We start from the raw sequence: 25,155 nt of genomic DNA, 5'->3' as shown, positions 1-25,155 counted from the left end.
CTTTAGGATTTATAAATTGTAAGGCGGACGAGTTTGCGAGACTAGAAACTACCTTACAATTTCCAGGGAAACTGGAATCTGTGGGTGTGGCTCTAGCGAAATGTAAGCTAAGTTTTCAGAACCAGGCCCGAAGGACAACGAATGATCGATGGTTACAAAGAGGTGGCTGTGAGCATTCCAAAACTGTGTGGCCTAATCTAGATTTGAGGAGGACTACCGCTTTGCTGTCACTGACTAGAACAGACGTCTCAGTCATTGTCTTTGCCATGACAGGTCACTGAATAATCGGAAAACATGCTGACAGTCTGAAGGCTGCCATTAACGACTTTTGCAGAAGCTGTGGGGACAACATCGAAGAAGAAGAGACAATATAACACTTTCTCTGTGTGTGTCCCGCTCTGGCAGTCAGTAGGAGTTCCACTTTAGGTTCTCATTTCTTTGAGAATCTGTCTGTTTTAGCGGATGTGAGCATTCGGAAGTTGTTGGGCTTTTTAAAGCGATCTGGATGGTTCAACGGTAGGAACTAAAAGGCATCTTCGTTCTTCTGTTCCTGTGGTATCACAATGGACGAAAACGTCTTAGTGAGTCTGATGGCAGATTGCCACTTAAACCTAACCTAACCTAGGACTTATAAAGACATGATGGAAATAAAAAGTATATACGACAATAGTTGGATGCAATTTTTACCTTACACCTTTTGCGTCAAAAACGGATTTTCTATCGATTTTAATTAAGTTCGAAAAAGAAATTAGCGGCTCCTCGTATAAAGTAGTCGAAAATAATTTTTTGAAATATGTAACAATTATAGTTGCTTAATGTTTTCAGTTTGTTTTCGTAAAATCTTAGGGAAATAAAAGTCAACTAAAACCAATAGACCGACACAAACAATAACCTGTTGAAATCATAAAACTAGCTTGAGAGCAAAAATGAGCGTAAATGAAAAGTTTTCATTAAAATACTGAAGCTGATTCGCCGAAACTTTCATTATAAAACTAAGATATTCGCAAAAGCAACCATATTTTGAAGGCTTTGAAAAGTAGGGATCGGCCTATAAATAGTGTGTTCGCAATCAGTACAAAATTCGCTCTGACTTTATGGCTAAATATCACCGCCGATGAGTCAGTTCCCAATAGCGACCACAATTTTCTAAAAAAAAATTGAGGTATCTTCATCACTTTTGAAAAAAATGTGGGGTGATGCAGCTTAAACTTTTACAGGTTTAAGAAAATACGTTTTAAAGCAAACAACTGAAATTATGAGAACAAATGCAGTTTTTAATTTTTGTCATTAAACAAGGAAAAATGCATAACCAAAAATTATTGAATTTGAGCCCCTAAATACACAAAACTACTTCAATTGGGATACTTGTAATTGGAATATTCTCTAGTAAATTTGCTTTCCGAATATGTTGACTTTTGTCTATTCCCTACATGTCGCTTGCCGCACTGATTTTACATGAGTGAACTCGTAGTCCTATTCACGATCCGGATCTCCAAATCGGATTTTCGCCACCCTATCGATCGTTTCGCTGTTACGCAGTTTTACATACGTTCGTCGACCACGCTCTGCGTCGACTCGATAGGCTTCGGGTTAACCAAGTTAATTAACGGCAGATCTCCGACTTTCACCGCCAAATCGTCTATTCTTTCATTCCCCCTTACTCCACCATGACCCGGCACCAAAACAATGTGGATTGTGCCGTCCTCAAAGAATTAATCTTACACTCCAAGGTTGTTCGTGACCTTACCGTCTTGTTTATTATTGCCCTGATGGCCAGTTTACTGTCTGTAAAGATGTTCACAATCGACGTCCTCACATGAACACAACACTAGCTCACGCATTCCGTGATTGCCCGAATCTCTGCATTATGGACAGGCAGTCGAAAACAGATCTCAGTTCTTAAGTTCTAGAGTTCAGTCAATCCAAAACGGTGGCTCTTGCGGCATTGTCTCGCTCTCGACCTCAAATGCCTTCTCAGGTATCCGATCGGAAACCTCTTCCCTTCCTTCGAGGTTTCCTATCGTCGTCTCGATTATATCATGATGGTAGGACCTGATCCTATCCTCTATCCTTTCTCCCATCGCCTAAAGTTTCATAACTGCAGTGGTTGACTCACACTCCAGTGGAATAGTCTCCACTGCCCTAGTGGGCGTGGTCCTCATAGCTCCGCATATGCCAAGACAACACATTATCTGAACTTGTTGTTTGGTCCTTATGTTGATCTTTTTCTCCATAGCAGTTCACCAAACTGCTGAGGCGTAAGTAAATCTTAGTCTAATCTGGCTCCCGTAGAGCCAGTGGACTGTCCTTGGATTAAAGCCCCATTTCAATTTAGTTTCCTATCCTAGGGCACTCCTAAGTGTTTGACCTTGTCAGATAAGAAAATCGTTTATTGAGGAAACGTGGTGCGTCGAATTGTCCAACCTTCGTCTTTCTTGTGAACAGGCAGATCTCAAATACTATAATTAAACAATTTAAATAATTAAAATATAAGTTAATTTAAATGGATATGTGGTGTATCCACATTTATTATTTTCAATCGTTTAAATTATTTATTTTTTAACAAAGTAGGTTAAGTTTTCATTTTCTTTGTTAGTTTTTATAACATTTTTGAGTTTTAAAAAATATGTTAGATTGAGTAGGCATTGGATTGTCATTTTCTTTTCTTTTCATTGTACAGAAAAATTTGATTATTCGAAAAAATATAAGTGACGTGCCAGGAAGCAAAAATAAAAATATTCATAAATTTGTTAATTGTTTGCGTTTTATTTCGTTTTGCACCTTTAACCACGTCAATTGGTGACCCCGGCTACACGTTAAAGCACATAAGACAATGTTTCATTCGCCAACCGGAAACGCCAGCAGAGCCCTAGATAATCATTTTGAAGAAATCATTCCTGGAATGAATTCACCATTGGCTCATATTTCGTCAAACTCTATAATGGATGACCCTCTACCAACAGGCTCAGTGGAGGTTTCAAGAGTTTCAGTGAAAATTCCACCGTTCTGGCGCAACAATCCAGAATTATGTTTCAAACAGGTCGAAAGCCAATTTATAACATCTGGAATAACATCCGATTCAACCAAATTCCATACAATTGTTGGATCCATAGACGCAAGCGTTCTTTCGGAGGTAAGCGACCTTATTCTCAATCCACCAGAAACAAATATGTATGAAACGCTAAAGAAGAGTGCCCAAGAGCGTTTCATGGATTCGGAAGAGAAGCGGTTGAAGCGTTTGTTGCGTGAAATGGAACTTGGCGATAAAAAACCATCAACATTACTCCGTGAGATGATCTGTTTAGCCTCCGGTGAGGTTTCGGATGAATTTTTAAAATCTCTCTGGATGCAACGACTTCCAAATCAAACTCAAGCAATTTTATCGGTAAGCAGTGAATCTTTAAGCAATTTGGCGGTTATGGCCGATAAGATTTCTGATACTGCGGAATAATGGGATATTAGTGCTATATCCTCAAGAAAACCGACAGAGTCGACAGAAATTCAGGATTTAAAAGCCAAAATTGAAGAAATAACCAAGAAGATCGATTCACTCGCAAATCAATCAAGAAGCCGTTCAAGAGGCAGGTCACAGAGCAAGTCACGTGATAAACCTTTTTGTTGGTATCATTATAAGTTTGGTGATCGTGCTAACAAATGTGTCCAGCCCTGCTCATTTGTGTCCATTTTTCTCCGGAAAACTAAAAGGCTCCTCATCATCGGTGACGGATGAGGACTGCCAACAGATATGTCGCCTTTTTGTTCGTGATACAAACCTAAAATATGAGTTTCTCATCAATACTGGTGCTGATGTATCTGTGTTCCCGGCTACCTCAACTGAAAAACGCCAAAACCCACCAAGTCTTGAATTAATAGCAGCTAATGAGTCCCCTATTAAAACATTTGGTATAAAAACTCTTACCTTAACTCTAGGCCTCAACCGAAAATTTACCTGGAATTTTATCGTTGCCAGTGTTAACAGACCAATAATTGGCGCTGATTTTCTAAGCCATTTTGGATTATTGGTTGATGTTAAGAACAATCGTTTGATAGATAATAGCCTGGACCTATTATCTATTATCAGAATGTAAAGCAACGTTATTTTCTGGATCTTTAAATTCTGTAAAATCAATTTCAAAAAACTCAGAATTTTGTAAGCTTTTTTTACAATTTCCTGAACTGACGCAAAGTGACAAACGTATTTCACCTGTAAAGCATTCTGTGAAGCATGTTATCCACACAAAAGGTCCACCGCTTCATGCAAAAGCACGAAGATTGTGCCCTAAGAAGCTCAAAATTGAAAAGCGTGAGTTTGATTTGATGCTGCAACAAGGTATATGTCGTCCTTCGAAAAGTTCCTGGGCAAGTCCGTTGCATTTAGTCCCGAAGTCAAATGGAGAGTGGCGTCTATGTGGCGACTACCGTCGGTTAAATGCTGTTACCACTCCCGACCGCTATCCTGTTCCTCACATACACGATTTTAGGCACATGTTGAGCGGTAAGCTAATATTTAGTAAAGTGGACCTTGTTAAAGCATATCATCAAATACCAGTAGAAGAATCTGACATTCCTAAGACTGCAATTATAACTCCATTTGGGTTATTTGAGTTTCCTCGAATGAGCTTTGGACTTTTTAATGCAGCTCAGTCTTTTCAGCGTTTCATACACCAGGTCATACAAGGTTTGGATTTCTGTTACGCCTATATAGATGATATCCTCATTGCGTCAAACAACAAAGAGGAGCATTTGGAACATCTCAGGAAATTATTTTCGCGATTTTGAGAGTTTGGTGTTACTATTAATTATTCCAAATCGGTGCTCGGAGTTGCAGAAGTCGAATTTTTAGGATATGTAGTCAATTCAGATGGTATCAAACCTCTGCCATCCCGCGTAGAAGCAATCAAAGGCTACAAGTTTCCAGAAACTGAAAAAGAGCTGTGAAGGTTTTTAGGAATGATAAATTTTTATAAACGATTTATTCCTAATGCAGCACATCAACAGTCAAAACTTCATGCAATCTGTTCTGGAAATAAAAAAGGAACGAACGCAAAGATCCAATGGGCAGAAGACTTACTTGAAGCTTTCATGGAATGCAAGAACTCATTAGCTGATGCAGCTCTACTTGTTCATCCAAAACTCAAAGCTCCGACATCTTTGTGGATTGATGCATCGGATACAGGAATGGGTGGAGTTTTACAACAATTTATTAGCGGTGAGTCGAAACCCATAGCATTTTTCTCAAATAAATTGAGCTTGTCTCAAATGAAATATAGTGCATATGACAGATAACTTCTCGCAGCATGCTTAGCACTGAAACACTTCCAATATTTTTTGGAAGGAATAGAGTTCTTTATTTGCACAGACCACAAACCCCTAATATATGCATTTAAACAGAAACCGGAGAAGGCATCCCCACGGCAACTGCGACACCTTTATTACATAGGGCAGCATACTGTCGACATAAGACATATTTCCGGAAAAGATAACACAGTTGCAGACGCATTATCTCGATTGGATGCAGTATCATTACCATCACCTTTGGATTACAACGAATTGGCTCGTTCGCAAGAGTCCGACACAGAATTACAACAATTACTAAAAGTTACCACATCTCTTGATGTGTCAACAAAAGCAATACGACCATATATAACCAAACATTTTCGCAACCCTCTTTTTGAATCACTATATAGAATATCTCATCCAGGCATCCGAGCAACAACAAGCATGATTAAAATTCGTTTTGTTTGACCATCAATATCTAAGGACCTGCATGTTTGGACCAAATGTTGTATATCCAGTCAGAAGGCAAAGGTTAACCGCCACGTCAAGAGTCCTCTTGGAAATTTTGAAGGCAGCTATTAAGTCATACAAGTCGCAGAATTGGGTAGAAATTCTTCCTGTGGATATGATGGGTTTGCACTCGGACTTCCTGGTGAGATATTTGATAACGTCAACTCCAAATATTCAGATAATTGGATCGATGAATTTCATAATAATATGCAAAATATAAGACCAACTCCTGGAATAAGACATGGGAAGCATACAATTTAATGAAAAGGTTATATCCATCGACCGGCCCAAACCCGCCTATCACTTAAATGAATCAGAGCCAATTCAAGTTCCGGATACTTCAAGTAATTCACAAGGAATGAAATTACGATCCGGAAAAAAGCATCATTTGCTCCTGGAGTATACATTTCGTTTTCACTAGGGAGGGGGTACTGTGGTGTATCCACATTTATTATTTTCAATCGTTTAAATTATTTATTTTTTAACATAGTAGGTTAAGTTTTCATTTTCTTTGTTAGTTTATATAATGCTTTTGAGTTTTAAAATATATGTTAGATTGAGGAGGCATTGGATTGTCATTTTCTTTTCTTTTCATTGTACAGAAAAATTTGAGTATTCGAAAACATATAAGTGACGTGTCAGGAAGCAAAAATAAAAATATTCATAAATTTGTTAATTGTTTGCGTTTTATTTCGATTTGCACCTTTAACCACGTCAGATATTTATCAGCTGCCAAAACCCATGGTTGCTTGTGGTTTTAATAGTATTAATCGGAGTTTTAATACCTACCTGAAATATCTAGAATGGAAACAGGAAATAAGAAGTGTAAGCGTGCTTAGTTTGGCTGGGCCGAATCTTATACACCCTCCACCATGGCTCACATTTCTCAATTTATTTGAATGATATTTCCAAATATATATATGAGTTTTATAATGTTGTTGACCGATGTGGCTGTTAGAAGTCATTGAAAAATACCAATGAAAATTCAGACAATTCGAGTAATAATTGCGCCCTCCAGAGATATGGCAGCTATATCAGGTTACGAACCGATACTTGGCATACTTGGTTGTTGGAAGTGATACCAGAACGACGTATGCAAATTTTTAGCCAAACCAGAAAATAATTGCGCAGTATAAAGGCTCAATCGAGTCAAATCGGGAGATCCGTTTATATGATGATTTATACCATACTTGGCACAGCTATTGAAAGTCAAAACAAAACGCTAATTGCAAACACTCCACCAAATCGGATAAGAACTGCGCCCACTAGAAACTCAAGAAGTATAAACGGGATATTGGTTTTTATGGCAGATATATCAGGTTATGAACCGATTTGAACCGTACTGGGCACTTTATTGGAAGTCACCCCAACTTCCACGTGAAAAACTTCAGCCAAATCGGTTAAGAATTGCACCCTTTGGAAACTATATCAAAATATGGACCAATTTGGCCTATTTACAATCTCAACTGTCCTACACTAGTAAGAGGTATTTTTGCAAATATTCAATCGCCTAACATTACTTCTTCGCAAGTTTGCGTGTTTTCGAGAGACAGAAGGGCGGACATGGCTAGGTCCACTTAAAATGTCATGATGAAAGAGAATATATATTTTATGGGATCTCAGGCGAATATTTTGAGGTATTACAAACGGAATGACGAAATAGCTACGTCGAAATAAACGGAATGACGAAATATGTATGGTGGAGGGTACAAAAAAATAAATTAAAAAGAATTTACTATAATATTGTATAAAAAAATAAAAAAAGTAAAATAAAATTCAAGCCCGGCCGGGATTCGGAGCAACAGCGAGAGCTGTTGACGTCGTCTAGCGTTCGAAGCCATCAGTACAACTTCCAACAGATACACAGAATCTGTACTTACCATGGAAGTAGTGTAATTTGTGCAAACAGAAAATTTGTCATTACTCAAAACACATTCATTGGGAAAAGTACAACTGAAAGGCAGGGTTGTCGAGCGTGGTTAATGTGGTTATATGTATCATAGAGGCGTTATCGCAATAAATTAGGTACAAGTACAACATGCTAACGTACGGCCCTTGAAGCCTTCACACCTAATATGGCTGATGAGTAATTTTAACCAAATTACGAAACGCGTCCCACAGTAGTTGGTGTGTGTTGCAATCTCTGAATTTCTTTTTCCACTTGCGAAAGAAAATCTCCGATCATTGAGCTCGTCTCGAAAGAGAAACAAACAAAAACTAGAAAAATTTTTGTTAAATATTTGTCTTTCGGAACAATTTTAATAAAAAGAACTTCTTGCCAAGAAAATTAAGATTTTGCCTTAAAAAAACTTTTATAAAATTTTCTTTTAAATAATCATAAAAATGTAATCTTTGAAAAAAAAATACATTGCGATACGGCCTTAAAAAAATCGCATTAATCGATTAACGACAAACAATACCAAGAATAGAGCTGCCTTACAAAAATTCTCGCTGCAGTTAGGAAACAGGTATCGTAATGAAAATTGGATAAGCGTAAATGGACGGCTGAAACTAGTTAAAACAATTTTCCCGTCATGTTTTGAAGGAAAATAGGCTTGTCGAAAGTCGGCAATTTTTTATATCCCAAAAATCGGATGATGAAATTTCTCAAAATTCTTAGGAGTGAGATTGCTGGAATATTTTTAAATAAACAAATAAAAAGAAAATATTTTTTTTGTTCTAGGGCCTTAGAAAATTATTTAAAAACATTTTTTCATCAAAATCGAACAACGGAATAGAGGGTCAGGCGTAATGGGTCATAATTTTGTCTTTAAAAATATTTATTGAAATTTGTCTATGGAAAAAATTTTAGGAAAATGTTATTTGAGACAAAAGAGCATAAACAAGTAAAAAGGCGTTAAGTTCGGCCTTCGGCCACCTTTCATCAAAATCTGGTGAAAATTGCATACCTTACGTCCCATATCAGTTATATCGAAATATATTCCGATTTGGATCAAATACTAATAAGTACAAGTCATCGTTCAATTGTGTGTAAAAAAATATTGGTCTTTTTAGAAGCTACATCTAAAAATAAACCGATCTGAACACGGATGTCGAAAAGCCTAACATAAGTCACTGTGTCAAATTTCAGTGAAATCGGATTATATTGTAGATGCGCCTTTTATGGGACCAAGACTTTAAATCGAGATATTGATCTACATGGCAGCTATATCCAAATCTGGATCGATTTGAGCCAAGTTGCAGAAAAATGTCGAAGAGCGAAACACAACACACTGTACTGAATTTCGGCGCAATCGGACAATAAATGCGCCTTTTATGAGCCCAAAACATTCAAATCTGGCACGATCTGGACCAAATAGAAGAAAACGTCGAAGAGCCTAACACAACTCACTGTCTCAAATTTCGGCGATATCGGACAAAAAAATGTGCCTTTTATGGCCCCAAAACCTAAAACCGAGAGATCGGTCTATATATGGCAGATATATCCAAATCTGGACCAATCTGAGCCAGATTGATGAACTCACTGTCCCAAATTTCAGCAAAATCTGATAATAAATGTGGTTTTTATGTGCCTAAGACCCTAAATCGCCCGATCGGTCTATATGGGGGCTATATCAAGATGTAGTCCGATATAGCCCATCTTCGAACTTAACCTGCTTTTCGACAGAAAAAAGAATCTGTGCAAAGTTTCAGCTTAATATGTCTATTTTTAAAGACTGTAGCGTGATTTCAACAGACAGACGGGCGGACATGTCTAGATCGCCTTAAATTTTTACGCTGATCAAGAATATATGTACTTTATAGGTTCGGAAATGGATGTTTCGATGAGTTGCAAACGGAATGACAAAATGAATATACGCCCGTCCTCCGGTGGTGGGTATAAAAAAGCTTTCAAAAATGTTTATGCAAAGTGTACAGAACATTTTTTCTACACTTTTTTAAATTTCAATTTAATTTGGAAACTTATTACTGTACAGTAATGCTTATTGATGATGATGTCGGTAGGGTAGAGGATGCGTGAAAGTGTACCAGACATGACATCATAAGTCCAAATCTCCTCTCGGCCACCGACAAAACTAATAAAATTAATTTTAAAGCATTATAAGTGCCCGTTGATTGTCACAACAGCAAAGTTTCGGATGGCAAAAAAATTGGTTGAAGCAACAAATCTGTTTTCTGGGTGTACACTTTGCATAAACATTTTTAAAAGCTTTTTTATACCCACCACCGAAGGACGGGGGTATATTCATTTTGTCATTCCGTTTGCAACTCATCGAAACATCCATTTCCGAAAATATAAAGTATATATATTCTTGATCAGCGTAAAAATCTAAGGCGATCAAGACATGTCCGTCCGTCTGTCTGTTGAAATCACGCTACAGTCTTTAAAAATAGACATATTGAGCTGAAACTTTGCACAGATTCTTTTTTCTGTAGATAAGCAGGTTAAGTTCGAAGATGGGCTATATCGGACTACATCTTGATATAGCCCCCATATAGACCGATCGGGCGATTTAGGGTCTTCGGCGCATAAAAGCCACATTTATTATCCGATTTTGCTGAAATTTGGGACAGTGAGTTCGTCAATCTGGCTCAGATCGGTCCAGATTTGGATATATCTGCCATATATAGACCGATCTCTCGGTTTTAGGTTTTGGGGCCATAAAAGGCACATTTTTTGTCCGATATCGCCGAAATTTGAGACAGTGAGTTGTGTTAGGCTCTTCGACGTTTTCTTCCATTTGGTCCAGATCGTGCCAGATTTGAATGTTTTGGGCTCATAAAAGGCGCATTTATTGTCCGATTGCGCCGAAATTCGGTACAGTGTGTTGTGTTTCGCTCTTCGACATTTTTCTGCAACTTGGCCCAAATCGGTCCAGATTTGGATATAGCTGCCATGTAGATCAATTTCACCAGATTTTGATGATAGGTGGTTTACATATATTAATGAGGTGGTGGGTATCTAAAGTTCGGCCCGGCCGAACTTATCGCCTTTTTACTTGTTTATGCTCTTTTGTCCCAAATAACATTTTCCTAAAATTTTTTCCATAGACAAATTTCAATAAATATTTTTAAAGACAAAATTATGACCCATTACGCCTGACCCTCTATTCCGTTGTTCGATTTTGATGAAAAAATGTTTTTAAATAATTTTCTAAGGCCCTAGAACCAAAAAAAAATTGTTCTTTTTATTTGTTTATTTAAAAATATTCCAGCAATCTCACTCCTAAGAATTTTGAGAAATTTCATAATCCGATTTTTGGGATATAAAAAATTGCCGACTTTCGACAAGCCTATTTTCCTTCAAAACATGACGGGAAAATTGTTTTAACTAGTTTCAGCCGTCCATTTACGCTTATCCAATTTTCATTACGATACCTGTTTCCAAACTGCAGCGAGAATTTTTGTAAGGCAGCTCTATTCTTGGTATTTTTTGTCGTTAATCGATTAATGCGATTTTTTTTAAGGCCGTATCGCAATGTATTTTTTTTTCAAAGATTACATTTTTATGATTATTTAAAAGAAAATTTTATAAAAGTTTCTTTAAGGCAAAATCTTAATTTTCTTGGCAAGAAGTTTTTTTTATTAAATTTGTTCCGAAAGACAAATATTTAACAAAAATTTTTCTAGTTTTTGTTTGTTTCTCTTTCGAGACGAGCTCAATGATCGGAGATTTTCTTTCGCAAATGGAAAAAGAAATCCAGAGATTGCAACACACACCAACTACTGTGGGACGCGTTTCGTAATTTGGTTAAAATTACTCATCAGCCATATTATGTGTGAAGGCTTCAAGGGCCGTACGGTAGCATGTTGTACTTGTACCTAATTTATTGCGAAAACGCCTCTATGATACATATAACAACATTAACCACGCTCGACAACCCTGCCTTTCAGTTGTACTTTTCCCAATGAATGTGTTTTGCGTAATGACAAATTTTCTGTTTGCACAAATTACACTACTTCCATGGCAAGTACAGATTCTGTGTATCTGTTGGAAGTTGTACTGTTGGCTTCGAACGCTAGACGACGTCAACGGCTCTCGATGTTGCATCGAATCCCGGCCGGGCTTGAATTTTATTTAACTTCATTCCGTTTATTTCGACTTACCTATGTCATCATTCTGGGGGACTCGAACTTCGGTTCCCGAATTCTTCAGTGGTATGTGAAGATTTTATATGTATTTATATGTATGTATTTATATTTAATATGTAGCACGAACTGCCGGAAGGATAGTTAGTACAACTACCGGTAAGGGGTTAATAGATCTCCGGTATGGTAGTTAGCACAACTACCGATAGGGTAATAAGCAAAATTACCGTAAGAGCGTTGTGCGAGCTCTTTGGTGGAACTGCAGAAAATAAAACGCTCGCTACGTTCCTTTATATTTATATATATATATATATATATATATATATATATATATATATATATATATATATATATATATATATATATATATATATATATATATATATATATATACATATATATATATAGTGTTTTCCTCAATGAAGTCATAGAAGCATTTCTGGAAGACTTTTTTCGCAGAACATAATAAATCAAGATACATTATTTTTTGTATAACACAAACAATCTTTTACTTGTTCAATTCAACCTTGAATTCATTGACGAAAATTCTACTTACTACATAATAAATCATAATTTTTGAGCTATTTAATGAAAGTATTTGCGCTTTCTAATGCTTTTGCATTGGAAACCACTGGCGTTTCTAAGATAAGACTAGTGTCACTACTTTGTGAAGCATCTTCATCACTAACAGATCTGTCAGGAAAAACGTCTTCATTCCACGTTTCGATTTCATCTACACCAAACTTATTTCTTTTCGTTAATTTGATTCAATAAGTTTTGGTTAATTTCAAGAACTTCATTGTAATTCTGATTTTGTGGATATAATTGTCTTAGTGGCAAATCATCCTCGCTGTCGTAATCACTTCAATCACAATTGAATAATTTGGACCACTGTTTGTGACACCTCAATCCAAGCTTGATGCAGCGACATTATTGCATCTCGAATTGAATGGGTTTTTAACTGCTTAGCAATGTCTTCACCTTCACAAATTAATTTTAGGGGCAACTTATTTCTGTAAAAAAGTTTGGTCAGTTTAATGGGGTTTTGGTTACACAGCTGTTGTAACGTTAGGTGGTAAAAGATATGCTACTATATGGCCATCCTCACTTAGCAGTTTTTCTATTTGTGCATGGGCGGTACAGTTGTCCAAAAGCAAAAGAGCTTTCGGGGGCAAGTTGTTGTCTTCAGCAAACTGAATAACCTACAAGAAATAAAAAAAGTATTTAAAATATACGGAGCAAAATATTCGTCGCTTTAACATACTTCCTTTAAGAATTTGTTGTAAAACCAATCGTTAAAGATCCGGGAAGTCATAGAAGCGTTTTTTGAGTAGTCATAAGAAAATGTGTTGTCAAAAACTTTGAAGCATCTAAGATTCTTTGTCTTTCCTATAACTATTTATTTATTTTATGTGAGCCATTTGAATTTGAGCATAGTAATATTGAAAGCCTTTTTTGAATTTTTAATTCTTGAGCAGTTTTTTCACATGCCGCTACAAATGTTTTATTTGGTAGGCAACGGAAAAATAATCCAGTTTCATCTGGATTGTATATTTGTGATTGTTCTAATCCTATTTCTATCATTTTTGCCGGAATTTGTGTATGAATGGAGTGATTTCTTCAACATTAGATGAAAGCATTACGCCACTTATATTTAAAAATCTTATCCCATAACGTTTTTTAAAATTTGGTGAACCCTCCATCACTAGCAGTAAATTTGCTATCTGTTTAATATTGTGTCCCGTCATTGGGTTTTTCTTTTCCCGCTGATTCAAAAACCAAGCATAAAGTCGTTTTTCCATTTCTTCGTATTCGGCGATGTGTAATTTTTTTGGTTTTGGTCTAATCACGCTCCTGTAGAGCCAGTGGGCTATCCTCGGATTCGGCCCCATTTTGAGCCTACGGCCCGTCTATATAGTAACCATCTGTGAGCCTTCTTGGCACTCTTCTGAATGTGACACTTCCAATTCAGTATCCTGTCCTACATCACACCCAAGTATTTGACCTTGTCTGATATCGTAAACGTGGTGCGTCAAATTGGCCCACCTACGTCTTCCTCGTGAACAGGCAGATTTCAGTCTTCTCTGGGTTAACATTGAGACTACTAGGTATAGCCCAGTCGCATGCCATCTGCAACACACTTTCAGCTGTTCTAACATCGTCTGCGTACCAGACGGGTTCAAATACCTCAGCAGTCAACATCCGCACCAGGTCATTTATGGTGGTCACCCATAGGAGTGACGATAAACTGTCCAATAAGTCCATTTATGAGTTCTACAAAAACAGTGTTTTGAACTGGCCTGCAACAGCACCAATTAAATAAGGCCAGCTCTTGAAGTTGTTTTTGCAGCACTGCGATAAATGGGATATTTGTATGACCTAAAAAGGCAAAAAACAGAAAGAGAACCATTTTTTTATTTTTAGGCAATTATATTTGAGATATTTTGCACTTTTTGGAGTGTATTACTATTTTCATACCCGCTTCAACATCTTTTATGAGTTGACTTTTTGCTGTCAGCGTGATTGAACACAGGTCCCTCCAAATGCAAAGCGCATACTCTACCAACTCAACCACCACACTATTAATGTAACGAACGGCAAAAGGTTTACTTTAACTTAACAACAAAATTGTAGTAGACAACATACCCCTTCATTGCAGTTTGCAGGCATACGTAGGTGCATGCAATATGGCAAGGATAAAATTGCTCATATACAATCCGACTCCATTTCTACCGCAAACCCAGGTCCGATTCCCGCGGCCGACAATTTTTTCTGTTTTATTTTTATACCCTTCACCATAGGATGGGGGTATACTAATTTCGCCATTCTGTTTGTTACTACTCGAAATATTTGTCTGAGACCCCATAGAGTATATATTCTTGATCGTCGCGACATTTTATGTCGATCTAGCCATGTCCGTCCGTCCGTCTGCCTGCCGAAAGCACGCTATCTTCCGAAGGAGTAAAGTTAGCCGCTTGAAATTTTGCACAAATATTACACTAATAAGAAGTGTAGGTCGGTTGGTATTGTAAATGGGTCATATCGGTCCGTGTTTTGATATAGCTGTCATATAAACCGATCTTGGGTCTTGACTTCTTGAGCCTTTAGAGGGCGCAATTCTTATCCGATTGGAATGAAATTTTGCACGACGTGTTTTGTTATGGTATCCAACAACTGTGCCAAGTATGGTTCAAATCGGTTCATAGCCTGATATAGCTGCCGTATAAACCGATCTTGGGTCTTGACTTCTTGAGCCTCTAGAAGGCGCAATTCTTATCAGATTTAAATGAATTTTTGCACGTAGTATTTTGTTATGATACCCAACAGCTGTGCCAAGTTCAAATCGGTTAATAACCTGATATAGCTGCCATATAAACCGATCTGGGATGTTGACTTCTTGAGCCTCTAGAGGCCGCAATTATTATCTGATTTGCCTGAAATGTTGTACGACGGATTCTCTCATACGTGTTTATTATGGTCTGAATCGGTCTATAGTCCGATATAGCTCCCATATAAATCTATCTCTCTATTTTACTTCTTGAGCTCTCAAAGGGCGCAATTCTTATTCGAATTGGCTGACATTTTACACAGGTCTCCAACATATAATTTAATTGTGGTCCAAACCGGACCATATCTTGATATCGCTCTAATAGCAGATCAAATCTTTTCTTATATCCTTTTTTGCCTAAGAAGAGATGCCGGGAAAAGAACTCGACAAATGCGATCCATGGTGGAGGGAATATAAGATTCGGCCCGGCCGAACTTAGCACGCTTTTACTTGTTTTTTAAGTAATTTTAGAAAATTCGGCGCAATTTTTTATGTATTTCTCATTAAACAGTATTTTTAAAAGTGATTTCTACACTTTTTTAAATTTTTATTTGTTTGTTGTTTTTTATTATTCATTTTCATTTTCTATATCATTTTCAAAATATATAAAAGAATAGCGTGACTGACGCTATCGTCGTCCAGCCCAAACGGCTACTGGTAGAATCATGAAATCTTGCACAAATGTTGGTATTGGATCATAAGCACAGAATAAGACGGGATTTGGTATAATTCAGGTTTAGTACCTAAAATAATTAAAAAGTACGAAATTGTGTTTTTACCCAGCACGAACGGATAGGTTTAGAATTATGATTTTGGGCTGAAATTAAAGAACGTCTCGAAAACAAGATTTGGTTCCAAACATTTTCCAAGATAGTACTGGAACTGGGAGAAATAGTACCTTTGTTAATATACATCTGTTGAAAATTAAAAATTAGAAAAATTTTACTGGTAATGGGAGAAAACGTACGTTTAGTACCGCACTTGGAACAATTTAGTACTTTCTTTAGAGATGGAGCTAGAGGTCTCAAATTGTGCATGTAGGTAGAAAAATATGATGTAGGAAATATATGATGTTTGACTAAATGATCTGTTCAAAATTCATACATTTTGGTAACAAAATTGGTACCATTTGGTACTATCCTTATAGATGTAGCTACAGGTCTGAAATTTGGCATGTAGGTACAACGAGGAAAAATGAGATGGGTGATTAAATGATCTATTTAAAATTTTAATATTTTGGTACCAAAATTTGTACCATTTGCTTATTTATTTACAGATGGAGCTAGGGGTCTGAAATTTGGCATGTAGGTTCAACGAGGAAAAAAATCGTACATTGTTGTAGCAGAGAGTGTAAAAAAATACACAAGAGCTCTTCTCTGCCTACAGCGAACGGGAGCTGGAATTAAGCAATTTGACAAACATTATCGCAGTCTTGGCCAAAATAACACATGTGGAAGAAAACGTTCTAATTGTGGTGCAATTTGTACCTTGAAAGTATATGTTGCGCGAGTAGAAGATATTTTTTTGTTCGAGCATTAAGTACTTAAACGTACGAAATGGTAAATTCTTGACGGAGTAAGATAAAGCTCTCAAAATTGAGATACATCTTAATCTTGACGACAAATTTTGGACGATCAGAAGATTTTTTTCAAAATCTTACATTTAGGTACTAAGACTTACAAAATGGTATTCTCTACGAATTGAGCTAGAGTATTCAAAATTTGAAATCGGATTCACCTTGACATTAAATATAGGGCGGCTAGAAGGTTTGTACTTTCTTTACAGCGGGATCTAAAGCTCTAAAAATTGCGATATAGCTATACCTTGACGGAGCGGACCGCCGGGATTCTAGTTGTAACGAAATACATCAATGAAAATAGCAATTATATTGTTTGTTTGTTTATTTGTTTCTTTATCTAAATCTACAGAGATTAGCTCCATAAAAATTCAATGTTGTTTGTTTCAGTACATAAATATACGAATATCACAAATATCTTCTAGTCACTCAACACCTACACAGCTCAATACATAAGGAAAGTGCCATTTTGTACGTTTTAGTACCTAAATGTAAATATTTAAAAAATCTTCTAGTTGCCCATAATATACTGTCAAGCTGTAACTGCATCTCAAATTTTAGAGCTTTAGCCCAATGTGCAAAAGAGTACCATTTTCTACGTTGTAAAGGGTGATTTTTTTGAGGTTAGGATTTTCATGCATTAGTATTTGACAGATCACGTGGGATTTCAGACATGGTGTCAAAGAGAAAGATGCTCAGTATGCTTTGACATTTCATCATGAATAGACTTACTAACGAGCAACGCTTGCAAATCATTGAATTTTATTACCAAAATCAGTGTTCGGTTCGAAATGTGTTCATTCACCGTAACGTTGCGTCCAACAGCATCTTTGAAAAAATACGGTCCAATGATTCCACCAGCGTACAAACCACACCAAACAGTGCATTTTTCGGGATGCATGGGCAGTTCTTGAACGGCTTCTGGTTGCTCTTCACTCCAAATGCGGCAATTTTGCTTATTTACGTAGCCATTCAACCAGAAATGAGCCTAATCGCTGAACAAAATTTGTCAAAATTTGAACACATTTCGAACCGAACACTGATTTTGGTAATAAAATTCAATGATTTGCAAGCGTTGCTCGTTAGTAAGTCTATTCATGATGAAATGTCAAAGCATACTGAGCATCTTTCTCTTTGACACCATGTCTGAAATCCCACGTAATCTGTCAAATACTAATGCATGAAAATCCTAACCTCAAAAAAATCACCCTTTAGAAATTAATTGAACGAATTTCAAAAAATCTTCTATTTTGAACGTTCAGGTACCTATATGTACGATTTTCAAAAACGTCTTCTAGTCGCCCAATATATGCTTTCAAGGTACCAATTACACCACAATTAGTAAGTTTTCTTCCACTTTTGGTACGATTTGTTACGACATATCGTATTTTTGTCAAGACTGATAAGTCGCATCGAGTTGCTTAATACTAGCTGTCCCCGCTCGCTGTAGGCGAAGATAAACTATTTCGTACTATTTAGCACTTTTTGATACCAATATGTACGAATAGAACATTCTGTAACCCATCACGATCCGCCTCGTTTAGGTGCCAGGACCTGGCGGAGTAAGGGGGAATTAATTTGCAGACGATTTGGCAGTGGAGGCCAGAGGACTGCCGTCAATAAACTTGGTTATCTCGATGCCTTTCTGGTCGACGCAGGACACATAGGACTACGAGCTCACTTGTGCAAAATCGGTGCGGCAAGTGAAAGCATGTGTAGGGCATGTCGGGCAAATAATGAAACGTTGGAGCATTTCCTTGCTCTGCTAACAGACACCGGCACTTGGGTGAGGACACAATACCGGACATAAACCAATTATGGGGCGTGGTATGAAAAACAATTAGGGATTTTGTAAGTAGCACGGAATTCCTGACTTAAAATTTCTTTTTCGAGGTAACTGCTTAGTATTTAGAACGGCCCTATGGGAAATGTGTAGTCAATTGGCTCAAAGTTACCTGTCACAGGACATATCCTACAGGGAATGAAAAATTTCAATTGTCATAACTTATGATTTCTTATTATTTTTTAAAAAGCCGCTTAATTATTGTTAAAAATTGCTTATCCTTTAAATATTTTTGCTTACTAATTTTATATTCCTTAAAAATACTTGCAAAGTATACTCAAAATGTTAACATTTTAAAGAGATCATTTAAACATCTAACATATTTTGCCTACTTGTACATATACATATTTTGCCTACTTTACTTACATACCAAATTCCAGACCTCCAGCTCAATCTTCAAAGAAAGTACCAAATTTGCTACTAAAATTTTCGAGTTGTGAATAGATCATTTTGTCACCCATTATATGATTTTTAGTTGTACCTACATGCCAAATTTTAGACCTCTAACTCCATCTGTAAAGAAAGTACCAAATGCTACGAATTGCGGTTATAAACGTACGTTTTCTCCCATTACCAGTACTATTTTCCATTACTCTTTTTCATCCTTATAATTTTGTAGCTAAATGTAAAAGTTTCCTAAAAATCTTCTAATCATCCAATTAAGATTGCCATGGTGTACTTAAATTTCAAAATTCAGAGCTGTAACTCAATTTACAAAGAATGTACCAAATAGTACCCAATGCAGCATTACAAGTATTATTTCTCTTCTGTTCCCAGTACTATTTTGGAAAATTTTTTTAACGAATCCAATTTTTCAAGAGCTTTTAAATTTGAGCCCAAAATTATTCTCCCAGCACTTTTCGTTCACACTGCGCAAACATGCACCATTTCGTAATATATTGGTACTATTTAGTACCTTAACGAACGAATATCGCCAAATCTTATTCCACGTCTACGATCTAAGTCCACCATTCGTGCAAAATTTCATAATTCTAGCTTAAGACTTGTAGGCTGGGCAGTGATTAGTCAATCAGTAAATCACGCGTGGCTTTTATATGAATACTAACTGACCCGGGCCCGCTCCGCTGGGCCTTCTTTACCAATACTTTATGTGGAACAAAATTTTCCTTGGAATATATATTTTTGACAATTAATTAGAGCTTTAAGTGAAGTACCATGCTACGAAAATAGTACAATATATCGTTTTACTAACAGTTTAACAATATAAGTACCTTTATCAGAATCCCATATGATCTTTATTGGTCTACGAATTTAAGTTTGGATGTAAGGTGTACTCCATTCTTAAAATACTTTATTTCAGCCCGATAATCTCATGATATCTGATTTAGGGGTATTTTCGGTGGTGAAAGGGTCCCCCAGACACTTGGCCCCGAAAAATATCAACATCGTGCTCTTCTTTCAAATACCATTTATTTAAACCCCATATTGCCATTGGTTTAGGGGAGCTTACACGATGAGGCGTCCCCCAAACACCTGGCCCTAAAACAGGTTATTAAATTCGTTTTCTAATATCAAATACCTTTCATATGAGCCACATATGAGCATGGTTGAAAAAGTTTTACAGTTTGGGGGGTGTTTTATGGAAAAGGTGATGCCCTAAATACATACATTTGAATATCAAACTCGCATTCTACTCCCAAATACCTTTATTTGAGCCCCATATTGCGATGGTCAGTAAAATTTGCTGTTTGTCTGCTATTTTGGGAAAGGGGTAGACCCCCAGAAAATTGGCCCTGAAAGTGGGTATAAATTCATGTTCTACCCCCTTCAATTCTTGTTCTACCACCTTCATTTTAGCTCCACATTGACATCGTCGGTAAATATGACCGATTTAGGGGTGTTTTGGGGATTGGGTTGGTCCCCCAAACACTATGCCCGGAAAATATATCAGCAACGTGTTCTATTCTCATATATCTATATATATGATTTTTTTTAACTCCATTTTGCCATTAGTCTCAAAATTGGATATCAAATTCATTTTCCAATCTCATTTAAACTCCTTATTGCAAAAGTCAGCAAGTATGTCCGGTTTGGGGTATTGGCCCTATAAACTATAAATATTTAATTCCACCCAAATTGACTTGGTGAGCAAGTTCGTTGTTATAGTGATGGGACGTCCTAGAGAGTTGGTCCCTAATGTTGATATCAGATACGTGGTCTACTCCCAAATTTCCATATTCGGCAAACATAACCGGCTTGGGGGGGGGGGGGGGGTGTTTTGGGGGATGGGCGGCCACTCAGTGAGTTGAAAATGTATATTGGATTCGTGTTCTACTTAAAAACCCTCTTATTTGAGCCTCATATTGTAATAGTTAGTAAATACTTCCTTTTTGGGTGGTGTTGTGGGGGTGGGGTGGTCCCATAGACACTTCTCCCGAATATTGATATCAGATTCGTGCTTTACTCCCAAAGACCTTTCATTTATGCCCCATATTGCTATGGTCGTAAATGTTTGCCCTTTGGGGGATGTTTTTGGGGAGAGGCGGCCCCCCAAAACACTTGGTCCCATATTTGGATATCAACACTCAAATACCTTTTATTTAAGCCCCATATTCCCATGGTGATTAAATAAGTCCTGTTTGGGGGGTGTTTTGGGGAAGGGGTGGACCCCCAGAAATGTGGTCCCACATTTGGATATTAGATTCGTATTCTACTCGCAAATACCTTTCATTTGAGTCCCATATTGCCATGGTCGGTAAATATGTCCGATTTAGGGGTGTTTTGGAGTTTGGAATGGTCCCCTTAACACTTGGTCCGACAATTGGATATCAAATACGTTTTCTTATCCTAAATACCTTTCATTTGAGTCCCATATTGTCATGATTGGTCTAAATATATGTTTGGTAGGTTTTAGGGAGGGTCGGCCCCCCTAGGTATCCCATCCGAAATTTGGATACCAAACTTTTATTTTTAGGGTACTATATGAGAGCACACAAAATTTAAAACGCACCACCCACCTCCGAGATCTGGCGTTTTTGAAAATTAGGGTAAGGGGGAGGGTCCGCCCCCCTCCAGATATCAAAAAATTTAGTATCCTATTTTCACCACGGGATCATTATGCACCATCTGTGAAAATTTCAAGAAAATCGGTTCAGCCGTTTCTGAGTCTATAAGGAACACACAAACATACAAACAAACAAACCTACAAACAAACACAAATTGATTTTTATATAAAGGGTGATTTTTTTGAGGTTAGGATTTTCATGCATTAGTATTTGACAGATCACGTGGGATTTCAGACATGGTGTCAAAGAGAAAGATGCTCAGTATGCTTTGACATTTCATCATGAATAGACTTACTAACGAGCAACGCTTGCAAATCATTGAATTTTATTACCAAAATCAGTGTTCGGTTCGAAATGTGTTCATTCACCGTAACGTTGCGTCCAACAGCATCTTTGAAAAAATACGGTCCAATGATTCCACCAGCGTACAAACCACACCAAACAGTGCATTTTTCGGGATGCATGGGCAGTTCTTGAACGGCTTCTGGTTGCTCTTCACTCCAAATGCGGCAATTTTGCTTATTTACGTAGCCATTCAACCAGAAATGAGCCTCATCGCTGAACAAAATTTGTCAAAATTTGAACACATTTCGAACCGAACACTGATTTTGGTAATAAAATTCAATGATTTGCAAGCGTTGCTCGTTAGTCAGTCTATTCATGATGAAATGTCAAAGCATACTGAGCATCTTTCTCTTTGACACCATGTCTGAAATCCCACGTGATCCGTCAAATACTAATGCATGAAAATCCTAACCTCAAAAAAATCACCCTTTATAAGATAGGTAGAAGAGAATATTGAAATTAATGTGCATTGGATCATTTTGAGATAAAATTGAGGCATGTTTACTCCCCTATTTTTAGAATTGAAGGAGCAGTGAGTATCGCGTATTTTGGAGCCGATAAGCATGCACATTAAAACATCAATTTTAAGAAGTTGTGTGGGTAGGTGTAAAAGCATTTTCGCTCAAGGGAAAATAAGTCGAAAATATGTGTTATAGCATGCATATTTTGAGAAGTTCTGACTGATGGTCGATTGACTACTGAGAGAGGTATATTTATATACCGACATATTCGAAGCGATATATGATTCCGCCACTGGGATGGTTTATCCAGTCTCTAAGGAGCGGGTCCATCTGCACATTGTAAAAATTTTGAATCATTTGTTCTACAATATCCCATGATACACTGCATTTTCCAAAATAAAGTCGTCAAGCTAATTCTAAGATTTAATAGAAAATTTTCTTTTCTTAATTAAACCATTTACACCTAGTTACAATAAAAAAAACTTCATAATAAAAGTATTTTGTTTGCGGTAAAAATGTAAGCAAAAACTGGTGGATAAATTGTGGGTCTCATGACATAAATATATGGGAGAAAGTGGTACAAGTCACGCCACAGGGGGCATTTTATCGCCACTCATATGGTTGGGAACCATAAATAACCAATTGCGGATGCTGGCTTTGGAGGAGGTAAGGATTCATCTTTGATTGACGGAACTCTGGTATTGCCATCTGTGAGTCTAAGTTACGGCGAAACGGTCAGTAGGTAGGCGAAATCCTATTGGGAGATCTGGATAGTGAGAAATCGAGGCTTTTATTAACGAACTGAGCATCCCTCTGGATTATCCGTCTCTTCCTCATTTATTAGTCTGACGACTGGTTGTAGTCCGTTTTGAGCCTAAAAATGTTAACGTAATAGGTAGCACCTATTCCGAGTTTCTGTTACGATTCGCTGCACTACCGACCACGTACTTTCTGCCCGTGCTACCTTTGAATCCGGTCGTGCTCACGGCATATGGGGGTATGGAAACTAGATGTCCAGATTCGTTACGATAAATTAAGATTATAGGTAGCTAAAACTAAAAAAAAATATTTGTAGACAATCAAATTTTGAGGAGAAATGATTGGTTAGAGAAGCATGGTGTTGTTAGCTCCTGCATTGCCAGATGGCCACCCAACCATGCCGACTTGCAATAACTTTGTCAACCCACTAACCTTTCTCGATTATGTCTTCAATTTCGTGAATTTAACAACTCATATTTTCAGGAACTCTTCCTTCTCCTTCCTTCTTCCTTCCTCTTCCAGGATCATTCCTTATCTTTTCCATGAGCCCCTTATAGTCCTCATCATCAAAATTCTGAGAAGTCAAGTTCACATCAGGCTCCGTTACCTCTAGCCCTGATATTTCTTCAAATGGGACCCTCAATTATGCATCAGGTACCACGTTATTTCGTCCTCTTCGATGGCTTATTGAAAAAGTATATGGTTGCAGTTTCAGTACTCATCTAGCCAATCTGCAGCTTAGATCCGGCTGTCTCATCAGCCACAGAAGGCTAGAATGGTCCGTAATTACCTCAAACTCCTGAAGTTCTATGTCATACCGGAAGCGTTTTATCGCTTCTATAGCCGCTAAGAGTTCACGCTCAATGACGCTGTAATTGCGTTGGGCGTAATTAAGCTTCCTACTCATGAAAACTGCGGGCTTTTCCTCGCTGTTTTCGTCCATTTGAACCAATACCCCACCTACACCGTAGTCACTCGGGTTCAATGTAAATAGAACTTCTTACTGATGTCTGTGTTCGTCAAGATTGGAGAAGAGGTCAGAAGGGAATTTATTTTCTGAAAAGCCTGACATGCCTCAGTCGTCCAACTAAATCTTTTCTGGGTCGACAATACATCAGAAATGGGAAACCTCACCAGAAAAATTTCGAATGAAGTGGCGATACCAACCAGCCACTCCCAGAAATCCCCTGACTTGTTTCAAGTTTTTTAGAGTGGGACATTTGGTGATTGCTGTAATTTCTCAGGATTAGTTGTTATATCACCAATTCAGATAACGTACCCCAAATATTTAACTTTGGTGCCACAGAAGTGACTCTTACACACATTTAACAGCTATTATATACATCACACAGCTATCCTTGTCAATAAATTATTATAATATACAAAGGTAACAATTTGCTGAGGCCAGGGCCGCCTTAAAATTATTATTATTATTATTATTATTATTATTTTTTTTTTTTTTTTTTTTGAGGACAAAATTGTAATGAAGTTCTTAGTAAAAACAATGAAATTTTTTCTAATTTAATTTTAATGATTTTTTTCTAAAAACAAAATTTCAGCGTAACATTCTTAATGACAAAACATCAGCAAGACTGGACCCCCCTCGAAATTATTTTTTAAAGACAAAATTTATTTAAAATTTTTTTAAAGACAACATTTTAATAAAATACTTTCTGAAAACAAAATTTTTATAGAAACAATTGTTATCCAAATTTTTTCTAAAGACTAAATTGTAATGAATTTTTTAAGGACTCACTTTTAGCGAAAAACTCTCTAACTCGAGATTATTTTTTTTAAGCAAAATTTAAATTTTGCATTTTGCATAAACGTTTTTAAAGTCTTTTTATTATGCTTATCTGTCCCAAACAATATTTTCTTACAATTTTTTAATAGACAAATTTCAATAAATAGTTTTAAAAACAAAATGTTTACCCAATACGCCTGACCCTCGATTCCGTGTGAGGGTCAGGCGTATCGTG

At 37.0% G+C, this 25,155-nt stretch overlaps 1 protein-coding gene and 1 long non-coding RNA gene across 8 annotated transcripts in view; one reads left to right on the top strand and one right to left on the bottom strand.

The window, feature by feature from the left end:
• LOC106089892 (uncharacterized) overlaps positions 1-25,155 on the top strand; it is a 289,467-nt gene that overhangs the window by 183,256 nt on the left and 81,056 nt on the right. The gene's annotated exons all lie outside the window — the stretch shown is intronic.
• LOC131995723 (uncharacterized) overlaps positions 12,423-25,155 on the bottom strand; it is a 55,634-nt gene continuing 42,901 nt past the window's right edge. Inside the window, exons 3-4 of the long non-coding RNA XR_009397576.1 lie at positions 12,947-13,040; positions 12,423-12,851 (exon numbers count right to left, since the gene is read on the bottom strand). This is a non-coding gene — a long non-coding RNA (uncharacterized LOC131995723). The remainder of the gene's footprint in view (positions 12,852-12,946; positions 13,041-25,155) is intronic.

This window comes from Stomoxys calcitrans, chromosome 3, assembly GCF_963082655.1.
Source record: "Stomoxys calcitrans chromosome 3, idStoCalc2.1, whole genome shotgun sequence".
NCBI lineage: Eukaryota > Metazoa > Arthropoda > Insecta > Diptera > Muscidae > Stomoxys > Stomoxys calcitrans.
The sequence above is the reverse complement of the archived record's forward strand: the minus strand, read 5'-3'. Positions and strand labels throughout refer to the sequence as shown.